The sequence below is a fragment of the Dunckerocampus dactyliophorus genome, chromosome 4 (assembly GCF_027744805.1).
Source record: "Dunckerocampus dactyliophorus isolate RoL2022-P2 chromosome 4, RoL_Ddac_1.1, whole genome shotgun sequence".
In the NCBI taxonomy this organism is placed as follows: Eukaryota; Metazoa; Chordata; class Actinopteri; order Syngnathiformes; family Syngnathidae; genus Dunckerocampus; species Dunckerocampus dactyliophorus.
In genome coordinates this window covers 26613257-26632127 of record NC_072822.1, presented here as the reverse complement: position 1 = coordinate 26632127, position 18871 = coordinate 26613257, and positions in this window count along the sequence as shown.

The window sequence follows — 18871 nt, the reverse complement described above, 5'->3', positions numbered from 1 at the left end:
TCACTGTGGGTAATGTAGACTTCCTAAATTCCCTAACCACTACTCCTTAGTTACTCATTAGTTCTTCATTACTTCCTCAGTAACTCCTCTAAATGTATGCGCCTTAGTTCCTCAGTAACTACTCTACTCAATGGTTCCTCATTCGTTCCCCGGTAAGTACTGTATTTTTGTGTACCTTATTGTAAAGTGTGACCGATTTTTCAATTTTTTTATGTGGCTTTGGCCAGGGGCGCCGTTAGACAATTCCAAAGTACGCGGTGCATTTGAGAAGACAGCGCTGTGCAGGCTTGTGTTGCAGCTCAATTGGTGTAGTATGACCACTTTTTTCCTTGAAATGTATTTTTGTCTTATTCCATGAAGTCACCATAAAACAGGCGCGCTACCTACAACATAAGAATTTTGTTAGTTTTCAGTTGGCAGTGGTAACAATAATGTGCATTGACTGGTCACAACATTAGGTACACCTGCACAGCTGCATCAAACATTCTGCCTACATTTTATAGATAATCATGGTCAAATATTACACACCTCTCAATACGTTGCAGTATGCACGTTGCAATCTTAAACTTGTTCGGTGATGTATGCGGTGCATTTCACAAGACAGCTCGTGCGTCAGTCACTGATGTTTTTTTTGCCTGCTTGCGTATAATTTGGCTGGTGATACAAGTTGGAAAATTTTGCTTGTAGTACTGAACGCGCTGCTTTTGAGAAAGCTACAGTGAACAAGGCTGACAGATTGTTTCCCTGTTTGCCATCAATGAATGTTTATATGAATCACCAACTTCACACAGACCCTTAAAACTTTGGTTAAAACTTGATAAGGCCCGGTTAAAAGTCTAACAGATGGCTTACACACACGCACAGTACAAATATTTTAAAACAATGAACATTTCCTTCTGTGCTAGATAGATAGCTAGATAGCTAGCTAGCTAGCTAGCTAGCTAGCTAGATAGATAGACAGACAGACAGACAGACAGACAGACAGACAGACAGACAGACAGATAGATAGATAGATAGATAGATAGATAGATAGATAGATTTTCTTATAATACAGCCCTTACAAAATAAAGTATAATACATAATTCATGACATAATAGCGGCTTTCATTCACTTGTACTATCTCGCTCCCAGGTTAATTCCATCATGTGTTTTGATTATCCTCCAGAACTGGGGGAGTGTCTCTGAGTGGCATCCCCATTATCATATTATAATCCTTTCATGCAATAAAGACGGCTTTATTTTATGGGGAATTTCCACCTGAATGAAACAGTGCTCAAACTCGTTTAATTTTCCTGGTGAAGTATCCAGAAGTAAAACGATTATCACAATCATTAAAAGGGTAGCTAATTTTAAGCCACTATAATCACGAAATGTTATACATTTTCTACAGACAGCAAGTAAAATTAGGCATGCGGATATCTGGCAGAGAAAGTGACCAGGCATGTCTAATCTTTAGGGTTGGGTGACGATATTTTGATTACGGAATACCAGGACACACCAGGCCCGGCAATGAGATACTCAAATGTACCCGAAGTTTGCTCAAGGATGCCTTAAAATTTCAATACTTTTAAAGTCTGTATGGATAGAAAAGTGTTATATTACAAAATATGATCTATAACCTCTCAGGGATTACGTCACATGCAGCAGAATGTCATAATGCAGTGCTATTTAATGATCCAGTGAAAAACACTGAAAACCATCTTTAGTGAAGGTAGAAGTAACTGTAAATGTTCATTTATCCTTTTCACTCATCATCATTTATTAATATTTCTGAATGTAAAACTATAGTTGTAAAACTATAAAAATGTGTCTCGTGTTACCATTTTGGTCTTGTGGAATGGATTAATTGGATTTACATTATTTTTGGGGTAAAACTGATTTGGTTAGGGTACATCTGAGATTAATGACTCTAACCAAGGATCCATTGTAGTTTTGAAAGTAATTTGGATGCAACAGTGTAGTTTAATATGGATGTTAAATCTTGATAACATTTAATGTAACACACCAACATTGGATGTTAGTACACTATATAGAGAAAAAGTATTGGCACACTTGCTGAAAATGTAAAATACAAATTGGGTGTTTATGAGCATTTTTGTTGTTTCATTCAGAGGAACTTTTGTGACGTCAGAGTTCACTGATGTTGGACGACAGAGCCTAACTCACAATCTCTGGTCTAGTTCATCCCAAAGGTGTTTGGGGTTGAGATCAGAATTGTCAAGTTCTTCCATAACATCCAACTAACTTTATGGATCTTGCTTTTTCCACTGGGGCGAAGCCATCCTGGAACAGAGAAAGGGCCTTCCCTAAACTTTCCCACAAAGTTAAAGACATACAATTATCTAAAACATCATGGTAAGATAAAGAATTCAAACTCAGGGTGAATAAAAGGCTCTGGCTCATGTCATGGCTTATAAATGAATGAAATAAAGGCGACAAAGTTATTGTGAATAAGTGTGTCTGGTGTGGGACGAGACCTTGTGTCTTTGCGCAATCATAACTCTAAGACATCCATCAAAATGACGAATCCTCTCCACAAAATGTACTTTTACTTTGTTGAAAATTTGGTATTTTAAACGTAAGACTGTATGTATGTGTTACATAAATTAGTTATCTGCCCAACTAACACCAAATACTTCAAAGCTCATAAAAAAATTACCTGAGGCTGGTTTGCACCCTGTGATGAGACAATCAGGTGTGTACATGATAATTTACCGTTGACGATACTTTTCATCTGTACTGATGAGAACCTTACATCACAAGCTTCTAAGAAAGACGATTTAATTTAGTGTTCTCCCATCCCCTTCTGTTTACAGTATATAGAACAAGTAATGCTTTTTGTTCTTGTTTAATATGTAAAGCAGCTTGCAGACACCAAGTGGCAGTCAAAGATAACACCACAAGATAAAACACTTACCCCTCAATACACAGCAGTGCCACTCTACTGACCAGGCTTATGACAACAACGTTCTCATCCTTTCAGAAACCCAATGCAAAGAGTGACTTTCATTATTGGAAGCAGAGTCAGCTGGTTCATTAGTCAGTACAGTCGTCCCTCGTTTATTGCGGTGGTTCCAGACCCGACCGCGATAAGTTAATTTCCGTGAACTAGGATTCAATGTTAATAAATGGAATATTTTCGGAGTTAGAGCATAGAAAACCTGTTTATGACTTTCTAAATATGAGTTTTAACATTATTATAGTCCTGTAGACATGAAATAACACCCAAATAGTCACTTTTACACTCCTATTATTCTTTTTTTTACCTCACATTGTGCAGGACATAACAGACGGCGGCCGCTAGCATAGCAAGTTACTAGAGCTAACTAGTTGGCCTCCTCTTTACTTATTCTAAACTTGTGCTTCTAGTGTTTCAAATGGAGTGGGGAAAAAGGACACAGAAGCCAAAAACTTCCACAGGGAAATGAGAGGAGAATCTTTTCTTCACTGTATCTCAGCTCTGCTGACTCAGCAGCCAGTCTCCATGGAGTGTGAAAGGTAATGTAATCTAACGTCATGCCTCATAACATTACTGATGCTTAGTGAGCAGAATGCTACATATAATTTGTCTTTCAATATTTTGTGACTAATAGGCCATAGTCAACTACGAAACAGCGATCATTTATGAATTAATTATTTTTTGAAAAAACGATATAGTGAGGGAGCGATATTGGAACCATGATATAGCGAGGGACTGTATAGGCAATTGCTAAGAGCACCGTGGCTACCAGGGTGTGCCACAAAATTTGTAAAAAATTCACCTTTAATATAAACCAGTTATTACTATCAACTCAAACAACAACAAATGGAAAACTCACAAATGTAAAGCAGTGCCCAATTCAACAAATTATAATAGAAAATAAGTCCCCCTTTTTTGTACATAGTTTGGTATTTTATATAGCTTTTGTGCATGCAATAGTTTATTTTGTTTTTTTTTATATAGTGTAAATACAGCTTACGTATTGTGTGCAAACTGTGTGGTTATTTAAATTGTTTGATGTTGATTGCTTTATTTATAATTTATTACTACCTTGGTTAGCGTCATGAATCTGTTCCAGAATGTCCGACTCTAACCGAAACATACTCTAACTGAATAATTGCACTAAACACAATTGCAATTAACTCTAAATCATAGCATACCGTAGGTATGAATGTGAGTTTGAATGCTTGTTTATACAGTGGCGGGAAAAAGTGTTGGCCCCATTCCTGATTTCTTATTCTTTTGCATGTTTGTCAGACTTAAATGTTTGAGATCATCAAAGAAATTTAAATATTAGTCAATGACAACACAACTGAGCACAAAATGCAGTTTTTAAATGAAACTTTTTATTATTAAGGGAGAAAAAAAAATCCAAACCTAAATGGCCCTGTGAGAAAAGTGATTGCCCCCCCTGTTAAAACATAACTTAACTGAGATTAATTGAGATCTATTAGTCTGGAAAATGTTATAAAGCCATTTGTAAAGCTTTGGCACTTCAGCGAACCACAGTGAGAGCCATTATCCACACATGGAAAAAACATGGAACAGGGGTGAACCTTCCCAGGAGTGGCCGGCCAACCAAAATGACCCCAAGAGCGCAGTGACGACTGATGATCTGAAACATTCAAGTGTGACAAACATGCAAAAAAAAAAGAAATCAGGAAGGGGGCCAACACTTTTTCACACCACTGTATGTGCCCTGCAATTGACTGGTGACCAGTCCAGGGTGTACCTCGCCTCTCACCTGAAGTCAGCTAGTATAGGCTCCAGCATACCCGCGACCCTAGTGAGGATAAGCGGCATAGAAGATGGATGGAAGCAGAACATGCATATAAATACATATAAATGATGAATGAAAAGGATAAATAAACATTTAAGTTTACTTTTACCTTCATTGAAAATGTGATTGTTGCCAAAGACAAGCAAGCAAGATCAACACAAACACCACCTTCCTGTTCAATAGTGTTTCTCACCTCAAGTCTCTGCTTTTCTTTTGATCACTGATGCAAAAATAAGCCAAAATGGAGCCAAAAAAAAGTTGCATGTGCCAGCATCTTGAAAATAATACCATATCAAATCAAAAGAGAATTCCAAACAGATAAAATGCTTGGAAATTAGTATAGATCATTACTCTGTTGCAAAAATAGTTCTTGTCAATACATTTTATACCATTTCTCAATTCGATTGTGCGCAATTTGTGGGGTGTGTAGCACAACTGACCAACCAAACTCTCTTGCCAGCTTGGTGTGGACATTCTCCGCCTATTTCAACTAACATTTGCAATAATAGTGACTGTTGTGATTCGATTCAGCTGTGGACAGGTACGACTTGTGTTCCCTGGATGTTTGTTGTACCAGTCGCACCCGAGGACAAAGTAATTGAAAACATAATAGAAAGAAAGCGTTGTATTTCTGAATCATTAATTATTCACCTTTGCACATCGCTGTGGGCACCACTTTCTTTTCCCTTTCATGCCACAAGATATTTGACTCTTTCATGTGTACACAAGAGAGGGGAAACCCCTCATAAAATCACTGCTCAAAACTTAAAGGCGTACATAAATCTTAATTACGGAAAAGCCCTGCACACATCACAGTAAGCTGAATCAGAGAATTGTAGGTTATATGAGGGTATTTTTTTATGTGGAAACAGCTTAATGTTTGTCAAGAGATGAGTTTGCCTTGTGAGGATTACTGACGGAACAGAACAAAACACACCTTTTCATTTTCTGATTTTGTAGCACCATATCTGTCAGTATTGTCTTGCTGCACCCTTTCTGACAGACCACAACAGGCCCTGCTTTTTTATTTGGATTCTTCTACTGTTCACCACACTGCTGTCTGCAGCATTGCTTTCATTGCCTCTTTATTGTCTGTTTGTCTTTGATGGATTTCCGCCAGGGCAGCGCGGTAGCCCACTGGTTAGCATGTTGGCCAAATAGTCAAGAGATAGGGAAGATTTGGGTTCGAATCTCTGTTGAGCATCGCTGTTTCCTCCCACAGTCCAAAATCTTAGGTTTATTGGCGACTCTAAAGTCCATAGGTATGAATGTGAGTGTGAATGGTTGTTTGTCTATATGTGCCCTGCCATTGGCTGGCAACCAATGCAGGGTGTACCCTTCAAGATTCAAGAGTTTTATTGTCATATGCACAGTAAAACAGGTAGTTCTGCTTTGCAATGAAATTCTTGTTCTGTTCATTCTCCCCAAAAAAGAAAGAAAAACACAAGAAAATGAATAAGAACATCAGAAACATATGTACCAACAAATTAAGCAACAACAGCAGAAGAGACATTAATATAAATAAATAAATAAATAAATAAATAAAGTGCTATGAGTGTGTGTGTGTGTTGCATGCGGCGTGTGCGAGTGCTTCGTTGAGAAGCCTGATGGCCTGTGGGTAAAAGCTGTTTGCCAGCCTTGTGGTCCTGGACTTCAAACTCCTGTAGCGTCTGCCTGATGGTAGGAGTGTGAATAATGAGTGTTGTGGATGTGTGCTGTCCTTGATGAGGTTGTGTGTTCTTCGTAGGACCTTGCCTCTCGCCCAAAGTCAGCTGGGATAGGCTTCAGCATACTCCATTATACCCGCGACCCTGGCGAGGATAAGCAGCATAGAAGATGGATGGTGTTGAAGTGTTCAAAAATAGGTGCACCACACCTAGACGTCAAAGACAGGATGTGGGGGATCATCTCAGTGAAGATTTTAGAGGGAGTTAATTAAAAACCAAAGTGCTAATGCTTACGAAAAATATAAAGCAGGGGTGTCCAAACCTTTTCCATTGAGGGCCGCATACTGAAAATCAAAGGACGGACAAGCCACTTTGATGATTTAATATTTTGTGAACCAACCCATGTATACAGTATATTCTATATTAGACATGCTAAGAAGTGATATATATTTCAATAAAAAACAGCTTGTTGAGAAACGCCGTTAGCCGGGGTTTGGATCCCAAATGCAGAGAGGACACATTCCGAGATAGAACAAAAGGTTTAATACAAAAACAGTCCTCCAATAGAGTAAAAATACAAACAAAACATAATAAAGGTAAGCAGAGTCTAAACGGAAGAACAGGGCTAAGCCACACAAAAAACGGAAACACAAAGCGCTGCCAGGAAAAAATACTAATACAGGCGTGGAACTAAGGACGCTGCTGGAGAAACCAGGCAGGGAAGAATTACTGACAGTACCACTTCACAAAACAAGCAACAACACAAAGCAGAGTTGTGCGGAGAGCAGGTGAAGTCTGTGACACAGTCTGGCACCGAATGAGTCCTTCTGCCATGCTTAAGAAGGCCAGGTGAGTAATTGCCTGCTCCGCCTCTACAGCACCAGCAGTGCACTGCAACAAACAGCAGACAGGCGGCAGCAGAGCGACAAAAACAGAACATGACAGAGCCTGCATCTCAGCTTTGTCATATGAAGCGTATTGTTAGAGGCTATATTAAGACATTTTTTTTGCCTCTTTTTTTATTTCTGTTTTTTTTTTTTTTTACATGATCTTTTTCTCATAATATTATGACTTTATTCCCATGACATTTAGATTTTATTGTCATAACTTCTTCAGAATATGATGACTTTAGAAAATAATGTCTTTTTTCTTTAATATTTCAATTTAAATTTTAATTAATTTGATTTTTATTTTAATATAAAAATAAAAATAAAAAGATATATATAGTAATCATGTATATAGAGGTAATATATATGTGATATATATAATATATATATTATATTATATTATTTATTCTCGTAAAATTTTCTTGTAATATTAGACTTTTTTTTCTTGTAGTAATATTATGGCTTTACTTTCCTACTACAGTATTTCACTTTTATTTTCTTAAAATTACTGCTGTGTTTTTACATTTTTTTCTTGTTTAATTCTATTTTTAGAATGTGCTACGGGCCAATAAAAAAAAAGCCACAGGCCACAAATGGCACTTTGGACACCACTAATGTAAAGCATTATGTTTTCTGTGACAAGCTTTCGATTTGGAACAATACAAAATGAAATGGTGCGCCTCTCAAACATGTTTTCAAAGTAAAATATACTGAACAATAAAAGGGTTAAGTACAGAACAGTTAAACTGTACATTTTGGAGTGGCACCCCCTTGAGGCCAACTTAATCTAATGCGGTTGAAGTTTACAATAAAGTTCAAGTGAGCAAGTATACCATCCAGCCTCCGCGTGGCTCTTCCATCCCCCTCTTTGTTTATGTTATTCAGAGTGTGGGGGGCAGTGTGTAAGTGCAAAAGTGAAAGAAGCTCACCTGAAGTGGCTGTCACAAGATGGTAAATCCAACAAACATGACAGTCTGGTACATGGCTGCAGGCATCTCATGATACTGAGATACTGTTGCCTATTTACACTGATATTCAATCAAACACAGGGGCTCCTTATGCTCGCTGTGCTCCGCGGTGGGTTTGACAGGCAGTGGGCTGGCAGGCCTCCATCTTGACCAGCAACCTCCCACAAACTCTTGCTGCAGCCTGCACAGAGATTCGATGCCCTCGTAGATTTGCACCGAGTTCCATTTGCTTTCTCAGCACTTTTTGTCAGAGTCGCCCTAACTCAGTTCCTCCAGGATGTTGCAGGCCTTTTTTAAGTTGTTATTTTCTATTTGTATGTCTACTATATTGGGTAATAGGAGTGTAAAGGTGACTAAAGGGGTGTTATTTCATGTCTAGAAGTCTCTAATAATGTTAAAAACGTATTTAGAAGGTCGTAAAGAGATTTTCAATGCTTTAACTATGAAAATATTCAATTTATAAATAAGGAATCCTACTTTGTGGAAATTCACTTATCACGGTCGAGTCTGGAACTAATTGAACGAGGGATTATTCTTTTTTCATAAAATATATCCTTATGCTTAGTGTACTTATGTCTTAACAAAGAGTTAACTACAATATTTTTCTTCTCGTGGCATGAAAATACATCATAATTTATATGCGCGGCATATGGCATCCAAACATCCAGTGCCAAGATCAGTCTTTGAAGATTCATGATGGTATATAAAACTGTACCTCGATTATTTTATTACTCTTATTTACATTAATTGCATTGGATTTTGTGCTTGTTTAAGCAACACAGGAGCTGTATTGAGCAACTTTATACTTAACACGATCAGGAAAATAAAGAAATGTACGGAAGCCGTCAAAACAAAGACTCTGTTGCTGCAGGGTCTGCGTCAACTGCATGGCTTGTGACCAAACAACCTCAAGGTGGTGCTGCTGGACTAAAGGAACCACTAAACACTGCTTTACACTCTTCAATCCCTTCTTTTACTGTATCTCCCTGTACATGAAAAAAGTTGTATGTTACACGACAAAAGAACATCTTATAACATTTTGAAAGCAGAGTACTTTGCAGTTAGGATGAAAAGTCCAAAGAGTCATTATTTATTCATCATAGGGAATGAGGTTGGATGAGCCTAAGGTCCCATGTGTCTGTGTGATTGATGGTTTGTTTAACTATGGGCTATTGATCTGTTTGGTACATGCAACTGTGGTGATCCCCCCCCTCGTCCTGTCAACTGTATCCCCCCCAGAGGACCATGCAGACATACTCCAACAACAAGCCATTCCGCTGACTGAACATGTTTATCAGCAGCTGTAAGGTCCACAAGCACAGGGAATGTTTCAGGAGGACATCTGAAATAATGCAAGACATATAAATAAATGCTTACTGACATAAATTAAACCATTACGTCCACGTTAGATTGCTGTTTGGTTGATATTGATTCACATGAACAAAACTACTTGAAATGGTCATGTCAAGGGTCAAAGATTGGTGGTGTGCAGTCAGGGCCAGCAAGGCCTTCTCTTCTGGCCTAAACACTACCAGAAACACTGACATACATTTACAACTTAAACTCTAGTATTTGTTCCTAGAAATTCTATTAATTTATTTCAACAGTCTATTATGTTCATTTTTAGCAGGTATCTTGGCTGCACTGCTTCCAGTACATGTACAGGGTCAGGCAAAATGAGCTGACACATTTGTAGGGTAAATAAAAGGCAAATAAAGTAAAGAAACAAAAAAGGGTTTTTATTTTCGAAAAGTACATATGCCATTTTTTTCATATAATGCCATTTTTCTTTTTTCTTTATAATGCCATTGTTTTTCGTTTCCCCGCGACCCTAATGAGGAGAAGCGGTATAGAAAATGGATGGATGGATGTTTTTCGTTTCTTTTTCAGTTGCTGCCATGAATTGGACTGGTGAGCATCACGCTTTCATTGTGGAAATGTTTATCAAAACAAACGAATCTGTAACTGCAATACAACGAGCGTTCCGTTTGCACTTCAATCTGGGTAGACATGATCCCGTACCAGCTCCAAACACCATCTTCTTATGGGTTACCAACTTCACAGTTACTGGATCTGCATTGAGTGTGTGGACAATAATGGATCCCATTTGACTGATTTAATTTTTAAAACACAATGAAACAGAATGGTGTAACCCGCCTTACTTTCCTCTGCGTTGTGTTCTGGTGGGTTATGAAGGAAGGAGACTTGATGGTCTTTGAGGTCTTTTATTTCTGTGCGAAACATACAATGAGTGAGCTGTGTGCTCCTCCATGCATTCCCTGGTTCCCCTCGTCCATGCCAGAAACAGGTATATATTACTCATTGGAACACAGCTCATGGCACACAATACAATACAATTTTGAAATAATACAAATGTACAACGGGTGCAATGACACACCTGTGCGAAACATACAATGAGTGAGCTGTGTGCTCCTCCATGCATTCCCTGGTTCCCCTGGGAATCAAAAAGGAGATACTAAATGGATTGCACATGTGCAGACATGAAAAGACGGCCGCTAGCCGACCTGTGCTAGCAAAGCTAGCTTCCACCTTGTCAGCAATTAAAGTTCCAAAGTACACGAAAACAACCAGCGAAAACTCTCACTCAACATCCATGATACTACACACAACACAGTCCAGTCTGCGACGAAACAGTACACCAACTTCTCACAACTCTCGGGGAAAGAGCACATTTTACGTCTCACCTCGTCCATGCCAGAAACAGGTATGGACGAGAGCGCACACGCACCGTGACGTGATGACGTCACCACGCTCCAGCACACACTGACGCAACACTCGCACCACACAAAACCAGTACACTAACATATTTATACATACAATATAACAATGATGCTCTAAGTGTTTTGGTGAAATTAACAATGCTTTAAACTCGTTACAATGGCATTATATGTACTTTTCGAAAATAAAAACACTTTCTTGTTTCTTTACTTGACCCTGACCCTGACCCTGACCCTGTATGTGTATGTTACATTTTTTTGTCCAATCACATTTCAGCTTCTATGTGTTGCCATGTTAATTTAATCTGCTCAGGGCCTTCAGAATCAAGAGTGTTGGTCCATGTCACATACACACTATTAGCTATGGGGCTGTTTTTTTTAAACAATAAGATCTTTTTAATATGGCCATTCCATCTGTGACTTTTTTAATTAACTCTTCTGTGCTTTCCCCAGGACAAAAGGCAGCAGTATCATCCGCAAATGATACCAACTTCAAGTCTTTCGTCACGTTACAGATGTCATTGATATATAAATTGAAGAGTTTTGGTCCCTTGAGGTGCTCCACATGTAATATTTAAACTTGCAAATGTGTATTCTCCTAGCTTTACAAATTGCTTCCTGGTTGCTAGAGGATTTACTTTACGGTATTATTGATGCAATATTGGTAATGCAGTGACCTAGCAGTAATGCATTGTGTTGGAGTAATTATTATTGTTATTATTTATTTATTTACTTTTTTATTTATTATACTGGCCCTCATAGTGCCTGCCAATTAAGTCGCCAAGAACACTTTTGTTTTTGCTCCAATTTTTCATGAGCTGATAAGATGTAAAACTTTACTGTAAACAAAAGGCCTCTCAAATATTCTTTATAAATCTTTCTAAATCTGTTTTAGTGAGCACTTCTCCTTTGCCAATACAATCCATCCACTTTACAGGCGTGGCATATCAAGATGTTGATTAAACAGCATGATTATTGAACAGGTGACCTTGAAGCGGGCCGCACGGTGGTCCATTGGTTAGCATGTTGGCCAGCACAGTAACAGTGTTGGCCAACAGTGTTCTCCCCGTGTGGGCGTGGGTTTTCTTCGGGTACTCCGGTTTCCTCCCACATTCCAAAAACATGCATGTTAGGTTAACTGGCGACTCTACATTGTCCATAGGTATGAATGTGAGTGCCTGCGATTGGGACCAGTCCAGGGTGTACCCCGCCTGTCGCCCAAAGTCAGCTGGGATAGGCTCCAGCTTGCCCCCGCGACCCTAATGAGGAGAAGCGGTATAGAAAATGAAATGGATGGATATAAAATCATGTATTCCACCTTCAAGTCTTTTTTCCTGCATATCTTGCATCCATGCATTTGTATTCATGTCAAGGTCATGGCTCCCACAGGACTTCAAAAAGATGGCCCAGTTATTCCGGGAAACTCTGAGGACAGAATCAAAGTAGCTGAACCTGTCTAAGATGCAAACAGCATCCAAAATTACTGCTCCAAAAGACCAACCTCTGAACAAAAGCAATGGGAGTGACAAACAGTCTCAAAAGAACACAGAGCATAAACGCCGTGTCCACAGACAACACAGATCTAGCACATTGTCGGAGACGGCCATTCTCTGACATCCTGGAGGAGCCCGGCCAGTCTGCACTGATCATGTAAGATGATGACGACAGCATCTCGGACCAAAACTGAGTGCGCCTCTGAAGGAGGTTTTTAGGAGAATGGCGACAGAGAAAGAAAAAACAGCCTTGAGGCACAAGTAAGGACACACTCCAAACACTGCAGCACTAGAACTTACCACCCAGGTCATAGACAGCTTACAACAATCAGGCATACTAACTAGGAGGACTCTACTTTTCTTGCAGTTACATAAACAACTTGAACTTTTGGCGAGTCCGTGTGAATGAGCATCGTTTCGTCATCTGCACATGAAAAGTGTGAAAGAAAGAAAAAAATCCGGAATTTATCAAGTTTAATAGCTCAGTGCATTGTCAGTCTAACTGCTTCTCATAGAGGCCTTCACAGTACATACAATCACTTGGCACAATGAACACTTAGAGACGAATGATGGAAAAATACTGGGAGACACACAATAGATGCATTGTTCTCACTCACACAAGCTTAACTCTCACTTCTACTCTCACTTCTACTTGACTTTCTCTTTCTAGAGGGGCGTGGCAACTGCTATATAGACTCGGTGTACTTTCATGCTGGGCTCATTGATGACAGAGTCTGGAGCTGTAACGAAATATATTGCTGCTATTTTCGAAAACAATTTGAAAACCTTTTACATTGTGTGATCATTGACTACTTCCCCGACAGCAACGCAGTCGACAGAACCAGGGAAAAAGGCTAAAGTGAAGCAATAGCCGTTACAGTGTCGTAAATATACCTTTACAAAAGCAGTAAGTACTGCTGCACACAGTGTTTTCCAACAGGTCGCTGTTTGATTGTGGTAGTGGGTTTGAGATGATAAGTTATTAACTTACGATTGTTTTTCTTCCTTTTGTGGAGCGGTGGACGTTCCTGAACTCCATGTAAGTGTGTGCTGATGTTAAAAATAATGTAAACGTCATTTTACATCTGATACCTCACTATATTGTACCGCAGCGGATTCTAGATGCCCCTGGAATACCCAGCATACCTTGCGGGCACTTATAAACAAGACTTAAAGTCATGTGTTTGTGTTTGGGCTTAGTCGTTGGTATTAACTTGCCTGTTACGTGACTCATGAAGTGCGGTTCATTTTTCCCCGTGAGTGAAACAGTCCTCCTGTTTGATGGGCATCTGTTGTTTGCACTTACTTGTCAAGCAAGAGCTTCTGACTATGCCAAGTGTCGGCAACCTTTACCATCAAAAGAGCTATTTTGCCTCCTTTTACAGTAAAGAAAAATTGTCTGGAGCTAAAATATTACACAGCTTTTAAACTTTTAGATCTTTTTTAATTGTACCTGTTCCAGCAACAGAATTCAACTAACAGAAGATTCAAGATGAACTTTATTGTCTCACAGAGAGAAATTTGTCTTGGATCATTCCCCCACACTGCAGCCGCCGTACACCACTTACAGTATAAGACTGAAACAATACAGTCACATGTAAACATAAAAACATGATGCTGGGGAGTGCAAAACAAGGTGCTGCCACTACCTGTGGTAACGATATGAATACATGCATGTCTACCCAAGTCATGAATAAATAACACCTAATTGGATAATAAATGACAAAGTTTGAGTAATAGTAACAATTAAACCACTGAAATGAATAGAAGTAAAATGCTAGTCAGAGTAAAAACACAGTCATCAATGTAGTAAAATGCAATGCGCAGTGCAGATCAGTAAAGTGCTAATCTGTGCAAAAGTCCAGTCATCAGTTTAGTAAAGTACAAATCAGTAAAGTGCTAATCTGTGCAAAAACACATAGATCTGGTCTTATCTATCCTTATTTACCAATTTGATAGCCATGGCAACAAATTAGTTTTTAAGTCAGAAGAGCAGAGTGCATGTGTAGGCCTACGTCGGAAGCCTTTTTGAGTCATTCCCTTATTTGTGTAAAATTAAAAAACAATACGTAGCCAACTTTAACATAAAGAAGCGCATCAGAGTTTGCATGTCTGTATAACAGTGCTGTCTGCTCAATACAAGAACTCTCTGCAGTTGGGTGCTTTTCAAAAAGAGCTGCGTGCTTGTTTTGAAAATGTCTTTCAACGTTACATTTTAATTTCCCGCCACATATCAAGCACACGGGTAAGCAGTGAAGGCAAAGTACTATGTCCATTTGGAATTAAACGTTGCTTTAAACGTTTTCTTTTTAGGGATGCATTCATGTTTATGGATAGCTTACCGCAGGGGTACCACACCCACAAGACGTTGTTTTCGTGTCTCACGGCACACATTGGCCTCCTCCCCCTTCCCTTGGTCATCCAATCAGTCAGAACGCAATGTAGATGCATTCACGGACTTGCGGTGAGTCGGATATATCAAACTTCTTTGAAAATGGATATTTCCTCCACTTCTGTGTTTAAAAAAAGCCGCAACAAGGAGGGTGCAGAGTTACGAGGCCATCGACTACTAGATGGAGTTGTAACTACACTCAGACAGATCGCTATAATGTGAATGAGGGTGAGCAGATAGTGCCAAAGCGTCAAGTATCTGTGGCGGCCCATTTTTATTTGTGGCAACCCACCACAGAGTGTATGGGAAACCCTGGCACAGCAGGCTACAAAATATGAAATAGTAGAATAATATAAATAGTAGAATAATATAAAAATAATATATGACAATATATTATTCATAGAATATTATTTATATTAGGGATTCTCCGATTAAGGTTTTATGCTGCCAATTCCGATCATCCAGGACTGAAATCGGCCAATAAGATACTGATATCGATCACATGGATTAATTATATGTTTTTCAATTTATGATGAGTGCAATTGGGGGCCGCACGGTGGCCAAGTGGTTAGAATGTTGGCCACACAGTCAGGAGATCTGATTCGAATCTCCGTTGGGCTTCTCTGTGTGGAGTTTGCATGTTCTCCCCATGCGAATACTCCAGTTTCCTCCCACATTCCAAAAACATGCATGTTAGGTTAATTGGAGACTCTAAATTGTCCATAGGTATGAATGTGAGTGTGAATGGTTGTTTGTCCATATGTGCCCTGCCATTGTCCAGAGTGTACTCCGCCTCTCGCCCGAAGTCAGCTGAGATAGGCTCCAGCATACCTGCGACCCTAGTGAGGATACACGGCATAGAAAATGGATGGATGAAGTGCTATTGGCCAGGGGTGCTGTATAAAGGGGAAAAATCAGGGCAATTCCAAGGTCACTTGACTATTGGGGGGGGGTTCAATGTTATTTGGGACCCAGAATTCCTGGCTGCACCCCTGCTACTGGCTATATGATATGAAAAAAGGAACCATTAAATCACCTTAATTTAGACAAAAAAATAATTTCCCTCAGTTTTTAAAGACAACATATATCATTCGTGACACTTCCAGAGGATGAGACGCCTTCTTTAAGGAGACTTTGGCAAACCCTGTGTCTTCCACCGCTGAAAAAGGCTGCTCTCGTCCAATGAATCAAATTATTTTTCGGATTATTAGCTCAGCGGTCTGACTGTCACACACGGGTGAGTGTTAGCCACATGGCTGCGTTAGCTGGCGTTTGACTGATGAGCCTCTAAAACTCACCATACTCCGTCAAGTGTTGCTCTTTAGGTTCCACACGGCAGATATGATTGCTTTTGCTTTGAAGGAAAGTGGGAGGACGATGCTGCCCGAGACGTTAGTTAGGGAAAGACACTACACTGCACGAAAGGGTCGCTGTGGCCTGCTAGCCACAGGCAATCGGCTTTTGTGATCAACGTTGAAAGGCATTTATCGGCAAATGCCGATCCCGCAATTTTTTTTTTATTACAATTTTTTTTTAGCCCTAATTTATATTAATAATAATTTCTCTGAAATTTCAGGCAAGTGTTCAATTGCCAACATCCAATTTCATAATCACACACTCCCTCAGCATTTTTCCAAATGAAGTCTGCAAAAGGTCCAACATCTGCCTAACAATTCTCAACCAATCATTAGGACACTCTGTGTGTGTGTGTGTTAAATGAGGATACAATGAACCGAAGATGCCAATTTTGCACCGCTAAAATGGTGACATATTTAACCAGCAGCCAAACTCCATGTTGCTTTTTCATGCATTTTCATGAACCATGTCTGTTGGTGTCAATCAAACCTTTGTAGTGTAAAATGTAAAGCTGTGCATTCGCCGCACACAGTAATGTGCATGCAATCTGTTACTTAGCACCCGCATGCTGATGCTGGGCTGGAGACATATGTTTCACATAAGTGCAACGGATGTGCAGAGTGACTCTTGATGAATACTGGCACTCGCTGAGGACTGCATTTGTAAATTGTTCCCAACTCAGTCGTGTGATTCGGGACAGAGATTTGATTGAATAGCACCTGTTCGCTCATTACTGCCACAGTTAATGTCCTCCTTGGTGTGTGATTCAGATTGGAACCCTTAACAACCTTGAATGGAATTGTAGTGCAAAAGGTAAACGACCCTCCTGGAAGTTGTCTGTGGTTTGTTGAGTCAATTCATTAACACTAACACATCCTCTTTAAAGAAGAGAATAATGGCTTGCATGTAAAATACAGCACAAAAATGTACAGGATTACTTTAAGCTTTTAACAACTGACAGCTGCATTTTAAATTCAAACTCATTAAGTGTATATCTGTACATACTCGGATGCTAGACAGCAATAAATGATGCTGGTGGATCAATACTGTATCTTCACAGATTATGATGTAATATATCACTATATGTTATACAGATTTTTGTAGCACCATTACTCTCCATACTAAAAACACTTACCTAGAAGTTAATTTAGTAAAGTACGTAGTTTGATTAAGTAATGAAAGACTGACTATCATTTTATGGTGTGTTCAGTGTTTCAAAACTCACACATACACGTCTAGACCTGTGTCAGCTGACAGGTATGAACCTGATTGGCTGGCTCTGAGACAAAACCAGCTGATTCGGTCTTAATTTCCCGGAAGTGTATAAATGAATTTTGAAACAGACTTTTTTTTTTTTGCACAGATTTATTTTAAATTTTAAGACACTGTATTTTAGCAAACCTCGCCTCCGCTGGGATAGGCTCCAGCGTACCCGCAAGTCTAGTGAGAACAAGTGGTACATAAAATGAATGGATGGATTTTAGCAAACCAGATTATAATAACAAAAATAATAATAATAAACTGAATTTCAAAACACATACAATTTGCATACAGATTTTCATTCAGTTGAATTTTCAGCATAAAATCATGTAAACAAACATTCAGTTCACAAAATTCTATAGCAAAATTTCAGTTACATAAGTTCAGTGTCTAAAAACGTTTCAGTAATAAAAAACAATGAACCTCTTTAATAGAAGGCCTTCTTCCCACACACACACTCACATATTACAACTACAGTTGCACAACACTCACAGAGAACCCATGAAAAAGTACTGAGAGGAGAGGAGAGTAAACAGACATGCATAATGTGAACCACTTCCAGCCAGTCTCTCTAACACAAACTTAACTTTATTTTCCAGGCACACAAGATTAAGTTTCACTGTCAAGAGGGGCCCGGAAACTGCTATATAGACGCTGTGTACTTTTATTCTGGGCTTTTCCTCATTGATGATAAGAGTCCAGCACTGTAACCAAATATGTTGCTCTTATTTTTTAATACAATTTGAAAACCTTTTAAATTGTGTGATCATTGACTACTTCTCCGATAGCCACATGGTCCAAAAAACCAGGCAGAAGGCTACAAAGAACAAATAGCCATTGTAAATATTGTAAGTAATGTCATGTAAGTAAACTCATTTTGCTCATTTAATACATAACACTTTCATGAAGCATTAACTAGCAAAAATCGTTGTAATGGTAGTCAAAACAAAGGTGTCAGAAAAAATGTAAAACCACTGTGACACTGGCATATGGCTCCAAAAATGTTGTCTCTTATTCCCTCAACCCTGAACCGAACAAAAATAAATGTGAAAGAAAGACAAGTTGAATCATGAAAGTGTGACACGTGTGGTCCAGCCGGGCCGGCATTCTGACTGAGTTCGAACTTGCATTCACAGAATCCGCTAAATCAGAGTTGAGCAGTGATATGGCAATTTATGATTAATCCCACTCATCCATAAATCCAGAAATTAAAAGCCATCAGAAATACACATTGCAGGGCTTTTCTGTGATTTGAGATGATGGAGATGTCAGCACTGCAAAATGCATCAGTCAGCTCTATGAGAGCAAAAGTGTCAACCCAAGAAATCACATTTCAGACCATCCTTTGGC